A 23,747-nucleotide genomic window follows, 5' to 3' on the forward strand; every position below is an offset into this window, starting at 1 on the left:
AACAAAGGGATTACACTCAATGCAGCAAGATACTTTTACTGTGAGAGAAATATGGAACCCCCACCCCAAGCTCATTAAATAAACTGGTGGGTAGAAATGACCTCACTATTTAAATAGTTGTCCACATGCTATGAAGCATATGGTGTAGAGGACTGGTTAAGAGTCTGTCCACTGGAAACAGACTGCCTGGATTTGAAAGCCTGCTCCATCACTGACTAGCTTGTGCTGTGACCTTAGGCAACTTACCGTGGCTCAGTTTCCCATCTGTGAAATGAGGAAAATAATGCAACCAACCTCATAGAGGTGATTGTGAGAAATAAATGAGTTAATAAAGGTAAAGCACATGTGTCTGACTCATGCTAAATGCTATAGAACATTTAAGTATTATTATTATTATGGTTCTTGTTATTCCACAGTTGCATATACTCCTGTAAAATATGCATAAGATGCTACTCTAGAGAGGAAGGCATTCAATCAAGATTTGTTGAATTAATAAATAAACTATAATATTTAAAGTATTTCACCCAATATCTGATTAATATTCAACCAACAGTTATTACTAATACTGCCACTTTAGTACCTTTGAACTTTAATGATCATGTCTCACGTGAAGGAATGCAGAAATGCACCACAGCGAGGGAGGAAGTACTAGATATTTAAAGGAAAATGAAATTCAATCCTTAATAATGCATATATTTATCACAAGGTGATCTGTGTAAATATTAAGGGTTTAAATCATTTAACCCCTCCTTGCCTTGGTCAGATGAAAAAGTTGGACTAAGAGAATTTTCAAAGTGAGTTCCCTAAGGTGTTAATAGGTGTCCTTAAATAAATTTGGGAAATCTAGAGTTCAAGTTAAATGAATTACTGCTGTCTCTTTTTTTTCTGCGGCACTTATCAGAATCTTGAGGTTAATTTGCCTTACAAATCTCTGAAAGTGTATATAGAATGAAGTACTACACAAACTTGTTTGATGACAGAATCCTTTTTTTTTTTCCCAATTGCTGTGAACATCCTGCAGGTCTCCTGTTCTATCAAATGCTAGATGCCTCTGAGGTCCCCCATTCATTCAATTCTAAAATCTCATCTATGACTGATGAAGGTCAGTAGGTGGAGAATGCTTTTAACATATAGTTATATAGTTCAAAAATCCCGAATGGTGCTTTGTAAATATCCGTGCTGGGGCTGGAGCTATTGTTCTCATCTTCGCCTGCACCTTGTAATCACCTAAGGAGCTTTAAAAAATACTGATGCTCAGGTTGCATCCTCAGAGATTCTAATTTAATTGGTCTGGGTGCCACCTGGGCATTAGATTTTTCAAAAGATCCTCAAGTGATTTCTAATGTGCAGCCAGGGTTGAGAACCACTGGGCTAGGAGAAAGAATCTTTGGCTGGGACAGGTAATAACCAGGGTCAGAAATGCAAAGGACCACAGAGTTTGGGAGGGGAAATAAAAGGGAAAGACAGAAAGAGGAGACATGAGGTGAGGATGATGATTAAAACCTAGTGATGGTATGGGTGTAAGCTGTGTGAGAGAAGAGATGAGGCTGTCTGAGGGGATGGAGGATAGAGCGACCATGGAGAATGGAAGCTATATATAGAGGAGTACTTAGAACACCAACTGGAAAAGATCATACTCCCTGAAAGACAAACACACACAAAAATAATCTCAAAAACGAATGCAAGCAGCCTGGTCTGAATGGATGGAAGCAGACCATATGAGTCGTAAGATCCACAGCTTCAGGATTGGGGCCACTCCAAGGAGACTTCCCTTAGGCAGAACCCCTAGTTTTAGAAGAAAGTCTTTGAATTACAGCTGAATTGACTGTCTCTTGAGAGATCTTCCTTTAGATTTGCCTCAACTGAAGCCAGTGTATAACTTGTTTCCTTCCACCATAGTGAGGTTTATGGGTTGTGACATAATTTTTCATAATTTATGTGATTGCGTCCTGCTGGGCCTCCATTGGATCCAGTAAGAAAGGGAAGGAAACTAGAAGGAAGTGAATGGGGACTGCATTTGCATCCATATATATATATATATATATATATATATATATATATATATATATGGTGCCCAGTTTATACTAAAAAAACCCTGTCTATTGTTTATCTCTGATTAAAGTTTAACTGAGTGTCCAGTATTTTATTTGGCAACCCTGGAGGAGAAGAAACAGAAAAACCAACTAAGATGTTGTCGCAGGTGTTGGTGACAGAGAAGATGACATGCAGTGTGTTCCAGTTCTATTTGGAAGTAGACTCTTGGAAATAGATTGATGTGGTAGGAGACAGAGCCTGGGGTCAAGGGCCATGCAGACTCTGGAGAGCCTCTGGATGGACAGAGCTGCCAGTGCATCCAATGCCACTAAATGAAAATAAAATTAGTTTTAACATTTCAGTCTGTTGCTCTCCTCTTGTAAAGTCATGCACCCTGTGTAGCTGTCCTCATGACAACAGCTGTTTATTAACTGATTTCTATATAACGCAGTATTGAAACTAATACTGAGGGAAAGGGCCTTGTGTGCTGCCAGAAAAAAAAGCAGCAAATAAACCATAGTTCTGGCGGTGCTGTGCCTAATATGACATTGCTTGTGACTGAGAAAATTATCTAAAGCCTCTGGGATCAGAAGGCAATATAAATTAGTCCACAGATGGGAGGAATGCTGTTCTGGTCTTCTGACTGTGTCCCTTAACTTTTTGATTATGTAAAATTTTATCAGTATAACCTGTCTTATCACATCACTGTTGTGAATATCATGTGAATTGCAAATATAAAAAATCTTTTATTAATATTCAGGTATTGTTGTGGACTGAAAGTTTGTGTACCCCCACTCCAAATTTATGTGCTAAAGTCCTAATTCCCAATGTGATATTATTTAGAGATGGGGACTTTGGGAGCTAATTAGGGTTACATAAAGTCATGAGGGTGGGGCCCTCATGGTGGGATTAGTGACCTTGTAAGAAGGGGAGGAAAGATCCTTTACTGTGCACCCTCTGTTCCCTGCACACATGGGAGAAAGGTGATATGAGGGCCTAGAGAGAATGTGGTCATCTGCAAGCCAGGAAGAAAGACCTCACCAGAAATCAAATTGACCAGAACCTTGATCTTGGACTTTTAGTCTCCAGAATGGTGCATAAATAAATTTCTGTGGTTTAGACCACTTAATCTATAATATTTTGTTGTGGTAGCCAAAACTGAATAATACAGATACTTTTTTTTTTTTTTTACAGAAATAATTAAGTATAAGCAAGCAAGAATGTTAACACCAAAGCAAAATCTCTTGCTTTACTTAACTGATTATTTATTTAGAGACAGGATCTCTGTCTATCACCCAGGCTGGAGTGCAATAGTGCAATCATGGCTTACTGCACCCTGGAACTCCTGGGCTAAAGTGATCCTCCCACCTCAACCTCCTAAGTAGCTGGGACTACAGGTACACACTACCATGACCAGCATTTTTTTTTTTTTTTTTTTTTGCTTTAAAACATTTTTTTTTTTTTTAAATTTAGAGTCAGGGTCTTACTACGTTTCTTAGGCTGGTCTTAAACTTTTAACCTCAAGCAATCCTCCCACCTTGGCCTATGAGTAGCTGGGATTACAGACCCAAACTGCTATGCCCAGCTTCTTGCTATTTTCGGTCTGTCAGTGAATTTTCTGAATCTGTAAGCTAGGCCACCTCTAGCATATGGTCTCAAGTCTCCAGTCCTGGAGCAAATTATATTGTGTGTATTTCCTTGCTTTTTCCTTTTCTACCTCCCAAACATTCACATTAAGGGCAGCCTTGAGAAGGCAATGTCACAAAAGGTGCGAGTGTGTAGGAAGAAAGGAGCTTGGTTGCTAGGAAACCAGGGAGCCAGTACAACCAAACAGCAACTAGGTGCTTAGGGATTGTGTGGTTTGTGCTGACTGCATGTATATGAGTAGCTGGGGCTTTTCTCTTTTAGCACCAACTAGAAATCTGCCACATCCAGACTTCTAGTCTGACATCAGATGTAAAAAGATGCTGAATAATGTAATGACTAGTGAGGCTTTCCATTGCAGTGGCCCCCCCTTATTCACAGAGAATACATTCCAAGACTCCCAATGGATGCCTGTAACCGAAGGTAGTATCCAATTTAATATATACTGTTTTTTCCTATACATATGTGTCTATGATAAAGTTTAATTTATAAATTAGGCACAGTAAGAGGTTAACAACAATAACTAGTAATAAAATGGAACAATTAAAACAATATACTGTAATAAAAGTTATCTGAATGTGCTTTCCCTCTCTCTCAAAATATCTTATTGCAGTGTACTCATCTGTTTTCAGACCACTATTGAACGTGGGTAACTGAAACCATGGAAAGCAAAACCACACAGATAAGGGGGGACTATTGTACAAAAGACAGAAACTCAACTCCAGAAAAGAGAATTTGTTAAATATAGTAACTGGGAAGTCTAGGGGTGGATACTGCTTTGGATAGGACTGGATTCAGTAACGTGAATGTCATTAGCTCATTCTTTATCATATCTGTTTTCCTCTGTGCAATAGTCTCATTCTTACCTACTTTATTTTTCTGACTCTAAGTGGGATCCCTGCAGGCAATAAGGAAGGGATAGTCTGGCTACAGAGCTCTGGGTTCCTATGTTTCCAGGAACCATCTCCAAGTAAAGAAAGAGCTTTTCTTTCCTAGGATTCCTATGTTAAATCCCAGAGAAGGGATCTGATTACTCAGTTGGATCACAGGCTCTCCTATTGCACTAGTTACTATGGCCAGAGTAGCAGGGTACTCTGATTTGCAGCCCCATTAAGAACTGCATGGAATAGGGGAGGCAATTCTCCAAAGGAAAATGGGATGTGTTGTAGGAAGATGAGAGAATTAACTGGGCAGGTCAAAACAGCAAATATCCACAGAAATACTTGAAAAGACATCTATACAGTTAGCTCTGACTTTTATTCATATGTAACTTTAATCAAAATTGCATATGAAGGATGCTCACTAATGCACTGTTTTTAATAAAGAAAAAATGGAAACAACCCCAGTGTGAATTCATAGAGAAGCAGTAAATTATTGTAAATTCATACAGTATAATACTAAATAGCAATTTAATTACTGACACAGAATGTGGCCTTGATTTACATTAAGGGAAAAAAACAAATTGTAAAGCAGTGTTTAAAGTTTAAATTTTTTGTAAAAATGTTATTTCTCTGAATATTGCCCCAAATTGTTAAGAGTAGCTTTCTTGTAGGAAGTTACTACTGGATTCCCTTTTGGTGGGTTATAAACTACTAAAATGTGATATTTTAGAATGAGCAATATTAATTTTACAGTTAAACCAATAAAACTTAAATTTTAAAAATTCATTATAAATATTAAAAAATAGTACAAATACTGTCTCCCATTTTGTAGGTTGTTTTTCATTTTCTTGATACTGTCCTTTAAGACACAAACATTTTACATTTTGGTCAAGTCCCATTTATCTATTTTTCCTTTGTCACTTGTACTTTTGGTGATGTGTCTAAGAAACCTCTGCCTACTGGGAGGTCATGAAAATTTACATCTATGTTTTATTCTGAATTTTATACTTTTAGCTCTTAAATTTAGGTCTTCAGCCTATTTTGAGTCAATGTTTATATATGGTGTGAGGTACAGGTCTGTGTAATAAAAAATTTGGCCTCACCCAGAGGAAGGACTAGCCTTTGCCCTCAGCTTCTGAGAGTTGATCTATATAATACCCAATGGGAGTGTCCTTGTTTAGGGTGGCAGCTGGCCACACCAGAGCTTAGGGTGAGGCTAGCTACACAAGAAAGACCAAATATGTGATTTAGGGTGGAGGCTTGTCATGCTAGAAAGATCAATCATGTGATTCAGAGTGTGAGCTGTGGGTCATGTGGTTTTAGTCAACTTAGAGACTGAATTCAATCATGTTGGCAGTCTGTCAATCATGTGTACATAATGAAACCCCAATATAAACTCTGGATACTGAAGCTCAGGTGAGCTCCTCTGACTGGCAATACTCTGTGCATATTGCCACACATTGATGCTGGGAGAGTACATGTGCTGACTCAACAGGAAAGGGGAAACAGAAGGTTCGGGTTTGGCACCCTCCCAAACTCTGCCCTGTACTTCTTCCTTTGACTGATTTGAATATGCATCCTTTCCCTATAATAAACTATAACAATCAGTATAACAACTTTCAGTGAAATCTTGTGAGTCCTTATGGAAAATTATGAAAACTGAAGGTGGCTTTGGGAACCTACCAGAATTTGCAGTTGCTGTCAGAAGTGAGGGCCATTTTGTGGATATTGTGCTCTCTAAACTTGTAGTTGGCTCCAAATTATCACAGTGGGTGTCAGAAGTGGGATTCATGGGACTAAATCCGACTCACTGGAGCATGTGGTTTGGGAAGAAAAAGGATGAAAGGGTGGATGTTAACGAACTTTTCATTTCTGGATGGCTACAGAGTCAGCCATGATATGGAGCTACAGCTGTGCTATAATCAGTTACTGAAGGTAAAAGTTACCAATGGAATTTTAAAATGATGGACCCAACTCCAAGGAAGTATTCTCACTGGATGCATAATGAAATGCAGAGTAACAAGAAAAAGAAAAAGAAAAATATGCGATCTTTGGTTACTGTTATCTGTCATATCTAAAATGTGAGTATGGCGTAATGCAAGAATTTTGGGGTAAATCCTAATGCTGGCAAAGCTTGGATTCCAACTGGTTCAAGCTGCAGCTATTAGCCTGTAGAGCCCCTACCAATGAATACAGTTAAAATAAAAATAAAAGAAAGTATTTGTGTGGACCCCCATCCTGGGCCTAGCTTGGATTCCTTCTGTTCCAATTGACAGCTGCTAGCCCCAGGACCCCGACGAAAGGAAAAATTGTGCTGAAACAACAGATAGTGAAGGAGGTTAGAATGATTCGTAAGAGAATAGGTACAACAAAGGGGAAAGAAAGAGGGGCAAACTGGGCACAAATTTGGCCAAGAAAAGTGGAAATCTTTAAATGGTTGTTAACAAATGAGGTGAATAAAGCAAACAGAGCTTAGGTGGAGCTGGGGTTGCCGGGGGGGATGGTCAGGCAACCACCTGCTCTCAGGAATGCCAAAGAGAACAGAACACAAATCATCAAGCATTGTTGATGATAGTTAGTCATCTAGTGACCAGTAGAGACAAGGAACCAGGTGGTTTTCAGATGACAGCACGAAAACCTGCACATAGACCAGCTGGCTTCTCCCCTGTAGATCATGCAATTTCCCTCCCTCGAGATGCTATCTTGGAGAAGAGAGAAAACAGCTAAGTTGGATCGTTTGATTTGACTATTTGACTAGATATTTACTCTTTTTTTTTTTTTTTTTTTTTTCATATGGAGTCTCACTCTGTCACCCAGGCTGGAGTACAGTGGCGTGATCTTGGTCACAGCAACCTCTGCCTCCTGGGTTCAAGTGATTCTCCTGCCTCAGCCTCCTGAGTAGCTGGGATTACAGGTGTCCACCACCACACCCAGCTAATTTTTTGTATTTTTAGTAGAGACAGGGTTTGACCAAGTTGGCCAGGCTGGTCTCGAACTCCGGACCTCGTGATTCACCTGTCTCAGCCTCCCAAAGTGCTGGGTTTACAGGCATGAGCCACCATGCCTGACTGATATTTACTCTTTTTACTCTATCATATCTATACTTGGCTTCTATATCATTTGAAGAAGGTATTCTGCTGTTTACTGAAAATTGAACAAAGAAAAATCCCTGTAGGTCAAAAATTTTTGGTGTTAGTAACCTGAAAAAGGCTGTTTTAAACAGGAAAATATTGAGATAACTTTAATCAGTGAGTTTAAGATTTTACTCTCTCCACTGGAAAGAACACCTAAGAGGACAATGAGATCAATTCTAGAAACAAAGGAACACTATATATATATATATAATCTAGCACAGATGAATTATACTGCTCATATTTTGACCTATTTCATGTCAAATACATAAAGCATAGGTGATTTGGTGCAGGAGGGTGAAAAGGGAGCAGGGGGATTATTTGTACTCCTCACCAGAAAATCCCTGTGGCACCTCCAGAGGCAGATAGAGGTGTTTGAAAACCAGTGATCCATCTAGGGAAATTGGTCCTTCAGTCTTTAAGTGACTTTACAATAACACAACTGCTTAGTCAGTGCAGGAGCCCATATGGCACCCAGGGATTTAACTTCTAGGACTTTAACAAGGAATAGACCATGTCAACCTCATTCCTTATCAGCAGGTTGACATTTTCTTCTGAACAAATAATGTATTACATTTTCAGCCAACAGCTTTTGAAAGAAGGGCTTTCTGTTGATCTAATGTTAATTATGAGGTCTAGTTCCAAGATTCTTTTTGCTCATTTTATCATGGTGTCTATTCTCTTTCAGCTTCTAGACAGAAATTTTTACTGTAGATATACAGATCTAATGTTGTGTCTCAGGGATTTTCAACCTTGTTACTCTTGACATTTGGACTAGATATTTATTTGTGAGGTAAGAAGGCTGTCTTCTGCATTCTAAGATGTTTAGTAACATCCTGGCCTTTACTCACTGCATTCCAGGAGGACTATCACCCCACCTCCACCCCAGTTGAGACAAAAAAAAAAAATCCTCTACATATTGCCAAGTGTCCCCTGGGGAGGCAAAATTACCCATATTTGAAAGCCACTGCTCTTTCATTAGGATATAAACTGATTCCAAGATACCCCTCTGGTGTACCCACTCCTGATTGATCTCCAGCGTAATCACTATGGTCATACTCTCCTATGATAAGGAGTACTGGGGAAAATGACTGTGTATTCATGAATCATTACTCCCCTCCCCAACAGTGAATCAGTAACACTCTTGGTTCAGTTGCTTCACTTCTGTAAGGATGAGTAAATTTGTTGAGAAACAAATTATTCAATGATACTTGTTAAAGCATGGCAAGGAAGACTTCAAGACCATTACATTAGGTGTGGGGACAATTAAAATGGGGTCTTGCAGTCAGGGCGAGAGATTGGACTCAACTCTGAATATGGAAAGGAGAAATGTACAGCCAAGGAGCAGGGTGAGGGTCAGTGGATAGAAAATTACTAAGGAAGATTCTGGCTAAACCAACCTAACAGGATTCTTGCTGAAGACAGGCCAGGGTGTCAAACATCACCTGGGGGATGATGGAGGATGTGTAACATAATCAGACATCAAGGATAATCAGATATTGAAGAAGAAGCGTTCTGGCTAAACTTACTTAGCAGGGCCCTTTGCTAAAGCTGGATTTTATAAGAAAGTGCACAGATGGGCGCTGGGAGAAGGTCCAGAATCCTGAGTAGTTTGGCCAAGAGAAGACTCTTTGTCACATTTCAGATGAATCTATCATGAAATAATTAGTGTCTCTGTGATATTATACAGAATATAAATAAAGAATATATAGAAAGAGCTGGACATCAGCCTGAGGATATTGTTGAATCTTATTGTTCAAGTCATGTTGATTTTTTTTTTTTTTTAACTTGGAGTTAAAAGAATTCTAACTAATAAAATTAGACAGCTTAAGTGAATTCATTTTGAATAATTAAGGTTTTCACTAATCAATCAGATCTAATAGCATGATTTTACAAAGAGTGAATCATACTTAAAGATAATCAAATATGTTCTCCCCAGTTCAAGACAGTCTGAGGGGTAAACTTAGCCCAGAGAAGAAGAGATGGGGTTAGAGTCCATAGCGCAAAGTCTTCTTATTCTCAATCTGTTTGTTCCCTAGATCAATATTGTTAAGCTTCAAGTTCTGGAAAACACTTACTCTGAACTTACCCACCTCAAATTCTTCTACTGTGTCTCCCTCCTGTAATACACATTTGTTTTTATTCATTCTTTAATTAAGAAAATATTAATTGAGTGTGTGCAATGGGTCAGCCTCTTCTCTGGGGTCACAGATGCAGAGGTGAGAAAGAAACACATGGCCCCAGCCCTCACAAAGTGTGCAAATGAGAACTGAGAAGATGAAGGTGGAATAGAGAAATGGCATTAACAAATTTTTTTATTGTGGTAAAATATACATAACATAAAATTTACCATTTTAACAATTTTTTCTTTTTTTAAATTATACTTTAAGTTCTGGGATACACGTGCAGAATGTGCAGCTTTGTTACACAGGTATACATGTGCCATGGTGATTTGCTGCACCCATCAACCTGTCATCTGCATTAGGTATTTCTCCTAATGCTATCCTTCCCCTAGCCCCCGACCCCACAACAGACCCCAGCGAGTGATGTTCCCCTCCCTGTGTCCATGTGTTCTCCTTGTTCAACTCCCACTGATGAGTGAGAACATGCGGTGTTTGTTTTTCTGTTCTTGTGTTAGTTTGCTGAGGATGATGGTTTCCGGCTTCATCCATGTCCCTGCAAAGGACATGAACTCATTCCTTTTTCTGGCTGCATAGTGTTCAATGGTGTATATGTACCACATTTTCTTTATCCAGTCTATCATTGATGGGCATTTGGATTGGTTCTAAGTCTTTACTATTGTGAACAGTGCTGCAATAAACATATGTGTGCATGTGTCTTTATAGTAGAATAATTTATAATCCTTTAGGTATGTACCCAGTAATGGGATTGCTGGGTGAAATGGCAAGAAGGTTCTAAATCCTCGAGGCATTGCCACATTGTCTTCCACAATGGTTAAACTAATTTATACTCCAACCACTCCCTTTTTCTCTAGATTCCTCCTCTCTGGGCAGGGCATCTCTGAAAGAAAGGCAGCAGTCCCAGTCAGAGGCTTATAGATAAAACTCCCATCTCCCTGGGAAAGAGCACGTGGGGGAAGGGGCGGCTGTGGGCACAGATTCAGCTGATGTAAACATTCCTGCCTGCCAGCTCTGAAGAGAGCAGTGGAACTCCCAGCACAGCACTTGAGCCCTGTGAAGGGACAGACTGCCTTCTCAAATGGGTCCCTGACCCCCATGCCTCCTGACTGGGAGACATCTCCCAGGAGGGGTCAACAGACACCTCATACAGGAGAGCTCCAGCTGGTATCTGGCAGGTACCCCTCTGGAACAAAGCTTCCAGAGGAAGGAACAGGCTGCAATCTTTGCTGTTCTGCAGCCTCTGCTGATGATACCTAGGCAAACAGGGTCTGAAGTGGACCTCCAGCAAGCTCCAGCAGACCTGCAGCAGAGGAACCTGACTTTTAGAAGGAAAACTAACAAACAGAAAGGAATAGCATCAACATCAACAAAAAGGATGTCCACACAGAAACCCTATCTGAAGGTCACCAACATCAAAGACCACAGGTTAGATAAATCCATGAAGATGAGAAAAAAAACAGTGTAAAAAGGCTGAAAATTCCCAAAACCAGAATGCCTCTTCTCCTCCAAAGGATCACAACTCCTTGCCAGCAGGGTAACAAAACTGGATGGAGAATAAGATTGAAGAATTGACAGAAGTAGGCTTCAGATGATGGGTAATAACAAATTCTTCTGAGATAAAGTAGCATGTTCTAATCCAATGCAAGGGAAGCCAAGAACCTTGAAAATAAGTTAGAGGAATTGTTAACTAGAATAACCAGTTTAGAGAAGAACATAAATGACCTGATGGAGCTGAAAAACACAGCATGAAAACTTTGTGAAGTATACACAAGTATCAATAGGCAAATTGATGAAGTAGTAGAAAGGATATCAGAGATTGAAGATCAACTTAATGAAATAAAGTGTGAAGACAAGATTAGAGAAAAAAGAATGCAAAGGAACAAACAAATCCTCTAAGAAATATAGGACTATGTGAAAAGATCAAACCTATGTTTGATTGTTGTACCTGAAAGTGACAGGGAGAATGGAGCCAAGTTGGAAAACACTCTTCAGGATGTTATCCATAACTTCCCCAACCTAGCAAGGCAGGCAAACATTCAAATTCAGGAAATACAGAGAACACCACAAAGATACTCCTTAAGAAGAGCAACCCAAGACACATAATCATTAGATTCACCAAGGTTGAAATGAAGGAAAAAATGTTAAGGGCAGACAGAGAGAAATGTCAGGTTACTCACAAAAGGAAACCCATCAGACTAACAGCAGATCTCTCTGCAGAAACCTGACAAGCCAGAATAGAGTGGGGGGCCAATATTCAACATTCTTAAAGAAAAGAATTTTCAACCCAGAATTTCATATCCAGCCAAACTAAGCATCATAAGTGAAGGAGAAATAAAATCCTTCACAGACAACCAAATGCTGAGAAATTTTGCCACCACCAGGCCTGCCTTACAAGAGTTCCTGAAGGAAGCACTAAATATGGAAAGGAAAAACCGGTACCAGATTGTAAAGACAATCAACACTATGAAGAAACTGCATCAACTAACGGGCAAAATAACCAGCTAGCATCGTAATGACAGAATCAAATTCACGCATAACAATATTAACCTTAAATGTAAATGGGCTAAATGCCCCAATTAAAAGACAAAAACTGGTAAATTGGATAAAGAGTCAAGACCCATTGGTGTGCTGTATTCAGGAGACTCATCTCACGTGCAAAGACACACATAGACTCAAAATAAAGGGATGGAGGAATATTTACCAAGAAAATGGAAAGCAAACAAACAAACAAACAAACAAAACAACAACAACAACAACAAAAAGGGATTGCAATTCTAGTCCCTGGCAAAATAGACTTTAAACCAACAAAGATAAAAAAAAAAAAAACCGACAAAGATGGGCATTATATAATGGTAGAGGAATTAATGCAACAAGAAGAGCTAACTGTCCTAAATATATATGCACCCAACGCAGGAGCACCCAGATTCATAAAGCAAGTTCTTAGAGACCTACACAGAGACTTAGACTCCCACACAATAATAGTGGGAGACTTTAACAACCCATTGTCAATATTAGACAGATCAATGAGACAGAAAATTAACAAGGATATTCAGGAATTGAACTCAGCTCTGGACCAAGTGGACCTAATAGACATCTACAGAACTCTCCACCCCAAATCAACAGAATATACATTCTTCTCAGCATCACATGGCACTTGTTGTAAAATCGACCACATAATTGGAAGTAAAACACTCCTCAGCAAATGCAACAGAATGGAAACCATAACAAACAGTCTCTTGGACCATAGTGCAATCAAATTAGAACTCAGGATTAAGAAACTCACTCAAAACCAAACAACTACATGAAAACTGAACAACCTGCCTGTGAATGACTGCTGGGTAAATAATGAAATTAGGGTGGAAATAAAGAAGTTCTTTGAAGCCCATGAGAACGAAGAGACAATGTACCAGAATCTCTGGGACACAGCTAAAGCAGTGTTAAGAAGGAAATTTACAGCACTAAATGCCCACATTAGAAAGTGGGAAAGTTGATACCCTAACATGGCAAGTAAAAGAACTAGAGAAGCAAGAGCAAACAAATTCAAGAGCTAGCAGAAGACAAGAAATAAGATCAGAACAGAACTGAAGAAGATAGAGACATAAAAAACCCTTCAAAAAAATCAATGAATCCAAGAGCTGATTTCTTGAAAAGATTAACAAAATTGATAGACCATTAGCCAGACTAATGAAGAAGAAAAGAGAGAAGAATCAAATAAACACAATAAAAAATGATAAAGGGGATATCATCACTGATCTCACAGAAATACAAACTACCATCAGAGAATACTATAAAAACCTCTGTGCAAATAAACTAAAAAATCTAGAAGAAATGGATAAAATCCTGGACACATACACCCTCCCAAGACTAAACCAGGAAGAAGTCAAATTCCTGAATGGACCAATAACAAGTTCTGAAATCGAGGCAGTAATTAAAAGCCTAGCAACCAAAACAAAAAACAAACAAACAAAAAACAACCCAGAAACAGGTGGATTCACAGCCTAATTCTACTAGAGGTACAAAGAGGAGCTGATACCATTCTTTCTGAAACTATTCCAGACAGAAAAAGAGGGACTTCTCCCTAACTCATTTTATGAGGCCAGTGTCATCCTGATACCAAAACCTGGCAAAGACACAATGAAAAAAGAAAATTTCAGGCCAATATCCTTAATGAACATTGATGCAAAATTCTTCAATAAAATACTGGCAAACTGAATCCAGCAGCACATCAAAAACTTACCTACCACGATCAAGTTGGCAAGTCATCCTTGGGTTGCAAGGCTGGTTCAACAAACGCAAATCAATAAACGTAATCCATCACATAAACAGAACCAATGACAAAAACCATATGATTATATCAATAGATGCAGAAAAGGCCTTCGATAAAATTCAAAACCACTTCATGGTAAAGACACTCAATAAACTAGGTATTGATGTACTATATCTCTAATAAGAGCTATTTATGACAAACCCACACCCAGTATCATACTGCATGGGCAAAGACTAGAAGCATTCCCTTTGAAAACCGGCACAAGACAAGGATGCCACCTTTCACCACTCCTATTCAACATAGCATTTGAAGTTCTGGCCAGGGCAATCAGGCAAGATAAAGAAATAAAATATTCTTTTTTATATTCAAATAGGAATTGAGGAAGTCAAATCATCTCTGTTTGCAGATGACATGACTGTATATTTAGAAAACCCCATCTTCTCAGCTGTAAAACTCCTTAAGCTGATAAGCAACCTCAGCAAAGTCTCAGGATACAAAATCAATATTCAAAAATCACAAGCATTCCTATACACCAATAATAGACAACCAGAGAGCCAAATGATGAGTGAACTCCCATTCATCATTGCTACAAAGAAAATAAAATACCTAGGAATACAACTTAAAAGGGACGTGAAGGACCTCTTCAAGGAGAACTACAAACCACTACTCAAGGAAGTAAGAAAGGACACAAACAAATGGAAAAACATTCCATGCTCATGGATAGGAAGGATCAATATAGTGAAAATGGCCATACTACCCAAAGTACTTTATAGATTCAATGTTATTCTCATCAAATAGATATATAGAGCAGTGGAACAGAACAGAGATGTTAGAAATAACACCACACATCTACAACCATCTGATCTTCAACAAACCCGACAAAAACAAGCAATGGGGAAAGGATTCCCTATGTAATAAATTGTGCTGGGAAAACTGGCTAGCCATATGCAGAAAACAGAAACTGGACTCCTTCCTTACACCCTATGTAAAAATTAACTCAAGATTGATTAAAGACTTAAACCTAAAACCTAAAACCATAAAAACCCTAGAAGAAAACCTAAGTAATACCATTCAGGACATAGGCATGGGCAAGGACTTCATGGCTAAAACACCAAAGCAATTGTAACAAAAGCCAAAATTGACAAATGGGATCTAATTAAACTAAAAAGCTTCTGCACAGCAAAAGAAACTATCATCAGAGTGAACAGGCAACCTACAGAGTGGGAGAAAATTTTTGCAATCTATCCATCTGACAAAGGTCTAATATTCAGAATCTACAAGGAACTTAAATAAATTTACAAGAAAAAAACAAGCCCACCAAAAAGTGGACAAAGGATATGAAGAGACTTCTCAAAAGAAGACACTTATGCAGCCAACAAACATATGAAAAAAGCTCATCATCACTGGTCATTAGAGAAATGCAAATCAAAACCACAATCAGATACCATCTCATGCCAGTTAGAATGGCAATCATTAAAAAGTCAGGAAACAACAGATGCTGGCAAGGATGTGGAGAAATAGAAACTCTTTTACACTGTTGGTGGGAGTGTAAATTAGTTCAACCCATTGTAGAATGCAGTGTGGCAATTCCTCAAGGATCTAGAACCAGAAATACCATTTGACCCAGCAATCCCATTACTGGGTATATACCCAAAGGATTATAAATCATTCTACTATAAAGACACATGCACACGTACCTTTATTGCAGCACTGTTCACAATAGCAAAGATTTGGAATGAACCCAAATGCCCAGCAATGATATACTGGATAAAGAAAATGTGGTACATATACACCATGGAATACTATGCAGCCATAAAAAAGAATGAATTCATGTCCTTTTCAGAGACATGGATGAAGCCAGAAGCCATCATCTTCAGGAAACTAACACAGGAACAGAAAACCAAGCACCACTGTGTTCTTACTTATAAGTGGGAGGGGAACATCACACACTGGGGCCTGTCGGGGAGTGGGGGCCAAAGGGAGGGATAGCATTAGGACATATACCTAATGCATGTGGGGCTTAAAACCTAGATGATGAGTTGATAGGTGCAGCAAACCACCATGGCACATGTATACCTATGTAACAAACCTGCACATTCTACACATGTATCCCACAACTTAAAATAAAATTTTTAAAAAAAGAAATGGAATGTCTGGATTATATGGCAATTCTTGCATTTTTTGAGGAATTACCACACTGTTTTCCATAGCCAATGCACAATGGTTTTACATTCCCACCAGCAATGCGCAAGGGTTCCAATTTCTCCACATTCTTTTCAACACTTATTTTCTGGTTTTTTAAATAATAGCCATCCTGGTGGAAGTGAAGTGCTATTTTATTGTGGTTTTGATTTGCATTTCCCTGGTGAGTAGTGATATTGAGCATCTTTTTGTGTGCTTATTGACCATTTGTATAATTTCTTTGGAGAAATGTCTAGTCACATCTTTGGGAGCAACAACATTTTAACTCATGCTTACTCTTAAGCTCTACAACTTTTCACACCAGCACCCTGTGTGTTAATTTTCATACGGACTTAGGTTGCCTTTTAGAAATTTTTGGTATAATAGAGAAGTTTCTCTAGCTCCGCATCCTTGATTATTATCATCTTATTCTAGGCTAAGAACAAATGTAACAAGAAATTGTCTGTGCCCACACAAGGACTCAAGTGCAATGGAAACTTTGTGGGACTGATTGTTCTTCAGTTCAGGGAGTTCTTCCAGACCAGGCCCACCTACAACCACTCTCAACTTGCTGGACTCCTAGCTCCCCTGGGATCCTTATATGCTTGACCTTGAAGCTTACCTTCCACCTTTTGTTTGATCCATTAAGATTTACTAATCTGACTCCAAATATTTTCCTCATTTTCATAGAAGTAGAAACTCTGTCAGATCCAGTTAGTGGGAAGTATTCTTGGGCTCTAAATATCACACTGGAGCCAGGAGTTGTTGAACTCCTGTGTCCAGCATGGGGCCCTGGAAGGCCACTTGCACAGTTAAAGTGTGATTACAATGGTTGGAGTGGTGGGTGCTGGATGGGATAGATTACTTAGACAGGGTTGCTGTAGACTTTTCTGTGGACTCTTACTCCATTTGGGAAGAAAGATTGAGCAGAAATGTCGCATCTACTCAGACGACTCAACTACCCAGCATTTGTGGCTCAATGTTCTTTCTCTTGCCATATCTGTTCTTATTACAGCATTATGCTCAAATATTAAAGGTATTTCCAAAGCATCTCCAAATTTCTTTTAATAAATTACTCGATTTTCTAAGTGCTTTTGCAACGTTGTGCTATTTTTAGCAAATATATCCTCTTGGGTTTTTTCATACATGTTGACAATATGCTTTGAAAAGAAAGATAAAAATTCCTTGCTTAATGAGCATTACATTTGTTTTTCCAGGATTGCCTCTTGGAAGAATTTTACCCATATTTGCAATTTTCTTCAATAATAGGGAAAAAGTACTTGAACTCAGCTCATCTTAATATGGGTACACTTTCTAAAAAAAAAAATATTGATGGTGCCCAGCATAAGCCATTGGATGTTTCCTTTCACGTTGTGAAAGCTTGTATGGCAGTCATGCAACTTTTCTGGCTAATAGACCCAGCTGGGGTCCCTGCCTGCAAAGCCAGCATCAACTCCCAGACATGAGAAAGAGCCAGCTTTCACGTGATTCCACTCCCAGCTTTTAGGCCACCCAGGTGATGACCTGAGGCAGAATTGAGGTGTTTCCACTAAACCTAGCCTTAACTGTAGATTTATGAACTAAATAGTGATTGTTGTTGTTTTAAGCCACTAAATTCTGGGTACTTTGCTACACTATAATAAATAACCAATGAAGTGGCACATATGACTTCCGCTCACTGTTCATTGCCTGTGACTAGTCACATTGCCCTGCCTAATTGCAGGAGTCTGAGAAGTACGTATTTCTTAGTGCTTAGGGAGGAGAGGACAACCTGACTTTGGTGAGCATTAGTAATGTGTGCAACAATGACTTTGTTTTCAATTATTTAGAACATTTTTTTCTGATTATAAAGACAATACGTGGTCACAATGGAAAATTGGAAAATATAAAATGGTGTAAAGAACAAAGTGTAAATCACCCAAATGCCGCCACTATCTAGAATTGATGATCACTGCTTCCTATCATTTTCCTCTGTTTACATTTAAAAAACAAAATTGGAATCATTCACTTTTAAATTTTGACTTTTTTACATTAAAAGCACTTACGTGTTTCTGACATTAAACATTTATTTTGTGGTAAAATATGTATAATATAGCCAGGTGCAGTGGTGCATTCCTGTAGTCTCAGTTATTCAGGAGACTGAGATGAGACAATCACTTGAGCCCAAGAGTTCAAGGCCAGCCTGGGCAACATAGTGAGACCAATTTGTTTCTCTTTCTTTTCTTTCTTTCTCTTTTTTTTTTTTTTTTTTTTTTTTGAGACAGGGTCTTACTCTGTCACCCAGGCTGGAGTGCAGCGGCACAATTATAGCTCGTTGCAACCTTGGACTCCTGGGCTCAAGTGATCCTTCCTCTTCTGCCTCCCCAGTAACTGGAATCACAGGTACACACCACCACACCTGGCTAATTTTTAAAAATTTTTAGTAGAGACGGAAGTTTTGCTGTGTTGCCCAGGCTGGCCATCTCTTTAAAAATAAATAAATAAATAAATTTAAATGTACAACGTAAGATTCACCATTTTAAAGTGTACAATTCAAAGCCATCTAACACACTCATAATGTTATACAACCATCATCACTATCTACTTCCAAAACATTTTCATCACCCCTAAAGGAAATTCTGTGCCCATAAAACCTTATTCCCCAGTTTTCCCCCTTTTCTCTAGCAACCACAAAACTGATTTATGTCTCTATGGATTTGCCTATGGGAGACATTTCCTATGAATGAATCACACAATGCGTGGCCTTTTCATGACTGGATTATTTCACTTCGCATAATGTTTTCAAGGGTTATCTATGTTGTAGCCTATATCAGTACTTCATTCCATTTTAAGGCTGAATAATGTTCCATTGTATGGTTGTACCACGTTTTGTTTATCCATTCATTATTTGATGGACATTTGGTTTGTTTCTACCTTTTGACTATTGTGGATACTGCTGCTATGAACATTTCTGTGTAAGTTATTGCCTGAACATCTGTTTTCAATTCTTTTAGGTATATGGCTAGGAGCAGAATTGCTGAATCATCTGGTAGTTCTATGTTTAACTTTGAACATCTGCTTTCAATTCTTTTAGGTATATGGTTAGGAGCAAAATTACTGAATCATCTGGTAATTCTATGTTTAACTTATTGAAGGACTGCCAAATTGTTTCTATAGTGACCCCACCATTTTACATTTCCACTAGCAATGTGTGAGTGTTCCAGTTTCTCCACCTCCTTTCCAATACTTGTTATTGTCTATTTTTTTGAATATAGTTATCTTGGTAGAGATGAAATAACTCTTTGTGGTTTTATTTTGCATTTTCCTAACCACTAATGGCATTGAATGTCTTTCCATGTGTTCGTTGGCCATTTGTATATCTTCTTTAGAGAAATGTCTATTCAAGTTTTTTGCCTTTTTAAAAATTGGGTGGTTTTGTTGTTGTTGTTGAGTTATATAAATTATTTACATATTCTGGATATTAAACCCTTATCAGATATATGATTTATGAATATTTTCTCCTGTTCTATGGGTTGTCTTTTCACTCTCTTGACAGTGTTCTTTGATACACAAAAGTTTTTAATTTTATGAAGCTCAACTTACCTATTTTTTCTTTTGTTGCTTATCAGTTGGTCTCATATCTAAGAAATCATTGCCAAATCTAAGGTATGGAGATGTACAGCTAAGTTTTCTTCTAAGAGTTTTATAGTTTTAACTGTTATATTTAGTTCTTTGATCCATTTGCAGTTGATTTTTGTATATGGCATGAGGTGAGTCCAACTCCATTCCTTTGCATGTGGCAATCCCGTTGTCCCTGCATCATTTGTTGAATAATGTTAAGTGCTTTTTGAAAACATGTTTTGGGTGACTGCATATGTTACATAGTGAATCACCATTTGTTTATTTATTCCTCCTTTGTCTTGTGATGTTCTAGAAATGCAGATAATTTACTCCTTGACCACATCTTTCTTTAGAGAACGTGTTCAGCTCACAGCTTCAGAAAAGACAACCCCTAGAGATATCATAAATATTGATCTTGGACATGGTAGACACTTGGCCAAAGTTGGGCCTGTCAGATCTTTACTCTGGGAATTTAGCACTGCGATACTGATACTATGTCGTCTAGATGTGTGGGAAACAAGTTTAAAGGTAACATAAAGTCTGGGTTCCATAATTTTTTTGACTTTATGAACCATCTGCTTTATAAAGTCTAGTTATCATAATAACTGAGGTTACTATGATAATTCCTGTGTTAAGAGGACAGAAGAAACAGCTATGAAACAGAAAAAAAAAAAAAAAAAGGATGTAGACACATTTTAAAATAGAAACTACAAAAAATGGAGAGATTCGCAGTTTGGTAAATTTCTAATTCTCATGAATCCCATAAGAATCTCTGCTTCCTTTACTTTCCCTGGTTTTCTAGAGTTAGTTTGGGTGACTGTCTTTTCCTTTGCAAAAATCTTTACCTGACTTAGACAGACCTTATATTCGTTAGGAATCTTGGTTGCAAGAGACAGAAAACCCAATTTAACTGGCTTAAGTCAAAAGACCCATACTGGCTCATATACCTGAAAGTCCAGGGTATAGCTTGATGTAGGGACTAAAAAATGTCATTTAGACATGGTTCTCTACATCCCCCAGTTCTACCTCCTGTGGTGTTTGCTTAATTCCCAACCTTAGGAACTCTCATCTTCAATCATTCTGGCTATGAACAGTGTAAAAAGAAAGAACACTTTCCTATAACTCCTGAACAAGTCTTGGGTTCACTCTGATTGTGACCACATTGCATGAGTCATGGCCCATCCTTGAACTAACCCCAAGGGATCTTGTGCCAAGTCTGAGTCATACGTTCACTCCTGGGTAGGGAAAAACCTCATTGGAACCACATTGACTGAAAATGAGGAGGGAGGTTTTCATAAAGGAAATTCTGGATTCTGTTACAAAATAGAATGGATGCTGAGGAGACAAAGAAACAATAGACGCCAACACAGGCACTTAGATACGTTCTAATTTTTTATTACTGCTGGTAATACTTATGTGCAGCCTTGTCCGTAAGTATTTGTTCACATCTCTCATCATGTCTTTAGGATATTGTTTAGCTCTGTTGTTGCATTACAAATCACCCCAAACTTAGTGGCTTAAAACAAAGACAATGATTTATTTCTCACTATTCTATGGGCTGGCTGGGCTCAGCTGCGAAGTTCTGCTCCTTGTGGTTCAGTTGAGGTTGCTCATGGAGCTGCATTCAGCTGGATGAGTGGCTGGGGCTGCCCCATCCGGGACAGTCTTTCTCCTCCTGGGCCTCTCTACATGTGGCCTCTCATCATTCCACAGTGTAGCCTGAGCTTCTTTATAGCATGGTGACCGGCTTCAGGGTGTAGAGAATGGAAATTCCCAGACAGTCCTCTTAAGGCCTAGGCCTGGAAGTCCCAATGCATTACTTCTACTTCACCCTGTAAGTCAAAGCATGTCATAGGGCCATCCCAGATTCAGGGAGAAGGATATAAATAGACTCCCAGAAATAGAAATGTTGGGTGAAAGATCATGCATATTTTAAGGTTCATGATACACATTGTGAGATTTGTTCCCCAGACAGGTTCTACCGATGTCCAGCACCCACCCCACCAGCACTGTATAAGATCATGTGTTTCACCACACAAATGCAAACGCTTAGTAATTTCATAGGTTTAACAATAACAATGTGATTGTTGTCTTATTAATATTCGAGGGGTTAAACTTTTTCATATGCTTCTTAGCCATTAAAATAATTTTAATATCTCTGTGATTAGATTATGACACAGCATACCAATGTGTGCCATCATCTAGTTTAATAAAAAGCATCTTACTGTGAAATGTTCTCTGGGTTCCTCCCTAATTTCATTCCCTTCTCTCCCTCTCAAAGGTAACCATTGTTATAAATTTTTGTTTATACTCCCATGCCCTTATTTTATTTTATCTTTTAAAACAGGTTTTTCTGCAATATAATTCACATATCATACAATAGACCCATTTAAAGTGTACAATTAATGTTTTTCTTATATGAACAGAGTTGTACAACCATCAGCACAATAAATTTTAGAACATTTTCATTATCCCCTAAAGAAACCCTGTACTTCTTAGCAGTTATATTCATTCTCCCCTTTCCCCTAACTCCCACCCTAGGCAATCACTAATCAATTTTATTTCTATTTAGATTTCCTATTTGGGATATTTCATAGAAATAAAATTATAGAATATGTGGTCTTTTGTGTCTGACTCCTTCACTTAACATGTTTTCAAGGGTCATCTATGTTGCAGACTGTATCAATATGTCAATCTTTTTTATTGCTGAGTAATATCCATTGTATGAATACATCACGTTTTATTTGTTCATTTGTCTGTTGATGGACATTTAGGTTGTTTACGTTTTTGACTATTATGAATAATGCTGTTATGAACATTCATGTACAAGTTTATGTAGTCTCATATTTTCAGTTCTTTTGGAGTATTTCAATACCTTGGAGTGCAACTGCTGGTTTATATAAGCTCTGTATTTAAGCTTATGAGTAACTGTCTTTCAGAGTGTTTTACACTTTGCCAGACTGTTTTCCAAAGTGATGACAGAATTTTACATTTCCAGTAGAAGTATGAGGGTTCCACTTTCTCCACATCCTTACCAACCCTTGGTATTATCTGTCTTTTTGATTATAGCCATCCTAGTGGGTATGAAATGGTGACTCCTTGTGGTTCTGATTTACATTTCCTTAATGACTGATGATACTGAACATCTTTTCCTGTGCTTAATTTCTCTTCTTTTGTGATAGTTTAATCATATGTTTGTATTTGTAGATAATATGTTAATTAGTTCTACATGTTTTAGTATAATTTTCAAATTGATACATAATAGTTGTACATATTTTGGAGGTACATATGATATTTTGATACCTGTATGCAATGTGTGGTGATCAATACATGTTTTGAAATTTATATTAATGGAATTCTTTATGCAACTATAATGTATGCAGTTGTATATCCTTCTGTAAGACACTTATTTCACTAAATTTAACACTTCTGGGGTTCATCCATATTGAGGCATGTGACTGTAGTTTATTTCACTTTATGTATATATTCCATTATGTGAACACAGCAAAATTTATTTATTCATTCTTTCATTAATGAACATTTAGATTAGTTCCAATTTTTCATAATTGTACATGAGGCTGCTGTGAATATTTTTGTATACAGACACACAGGTGCAATAATTTTTCTAGGGCACAAATAGAAGTGAAATTCCTGGGTCATAAGATACATAAAAGTTCACCTCTACCAGGTAATGACAAATAGACTTCCAACATGGTTGTACAAATTCACACTCCCCCAGTAGTGTGTGAGCATTTGTGTTACTCCATCACCTCTCCAACATTACACATTATCACATTTCTTAAATTTGTCTAACTTGTGTGAATAAAATTGTATCTCAATGTGGTTTTAATGTACATGTCCCTAATTA

The sequence above is a fragment of the Chlorocebus sabaeus genome, chromosome 15 (assembly GCF_047675955.1).
Source record: "Chlorocebus sabaeus isolate Y175 chromosome 15, mChlSab1.0.hap1, whole genome shotgun sequence".
In the NCBI taxonomy this organism is placed as follows: Eukaryota; Metazoa; Chordata; class Mammalia; order Primates; family Cercopithecidae; genus Chlorocebus; species Chlorocebus sabaeus.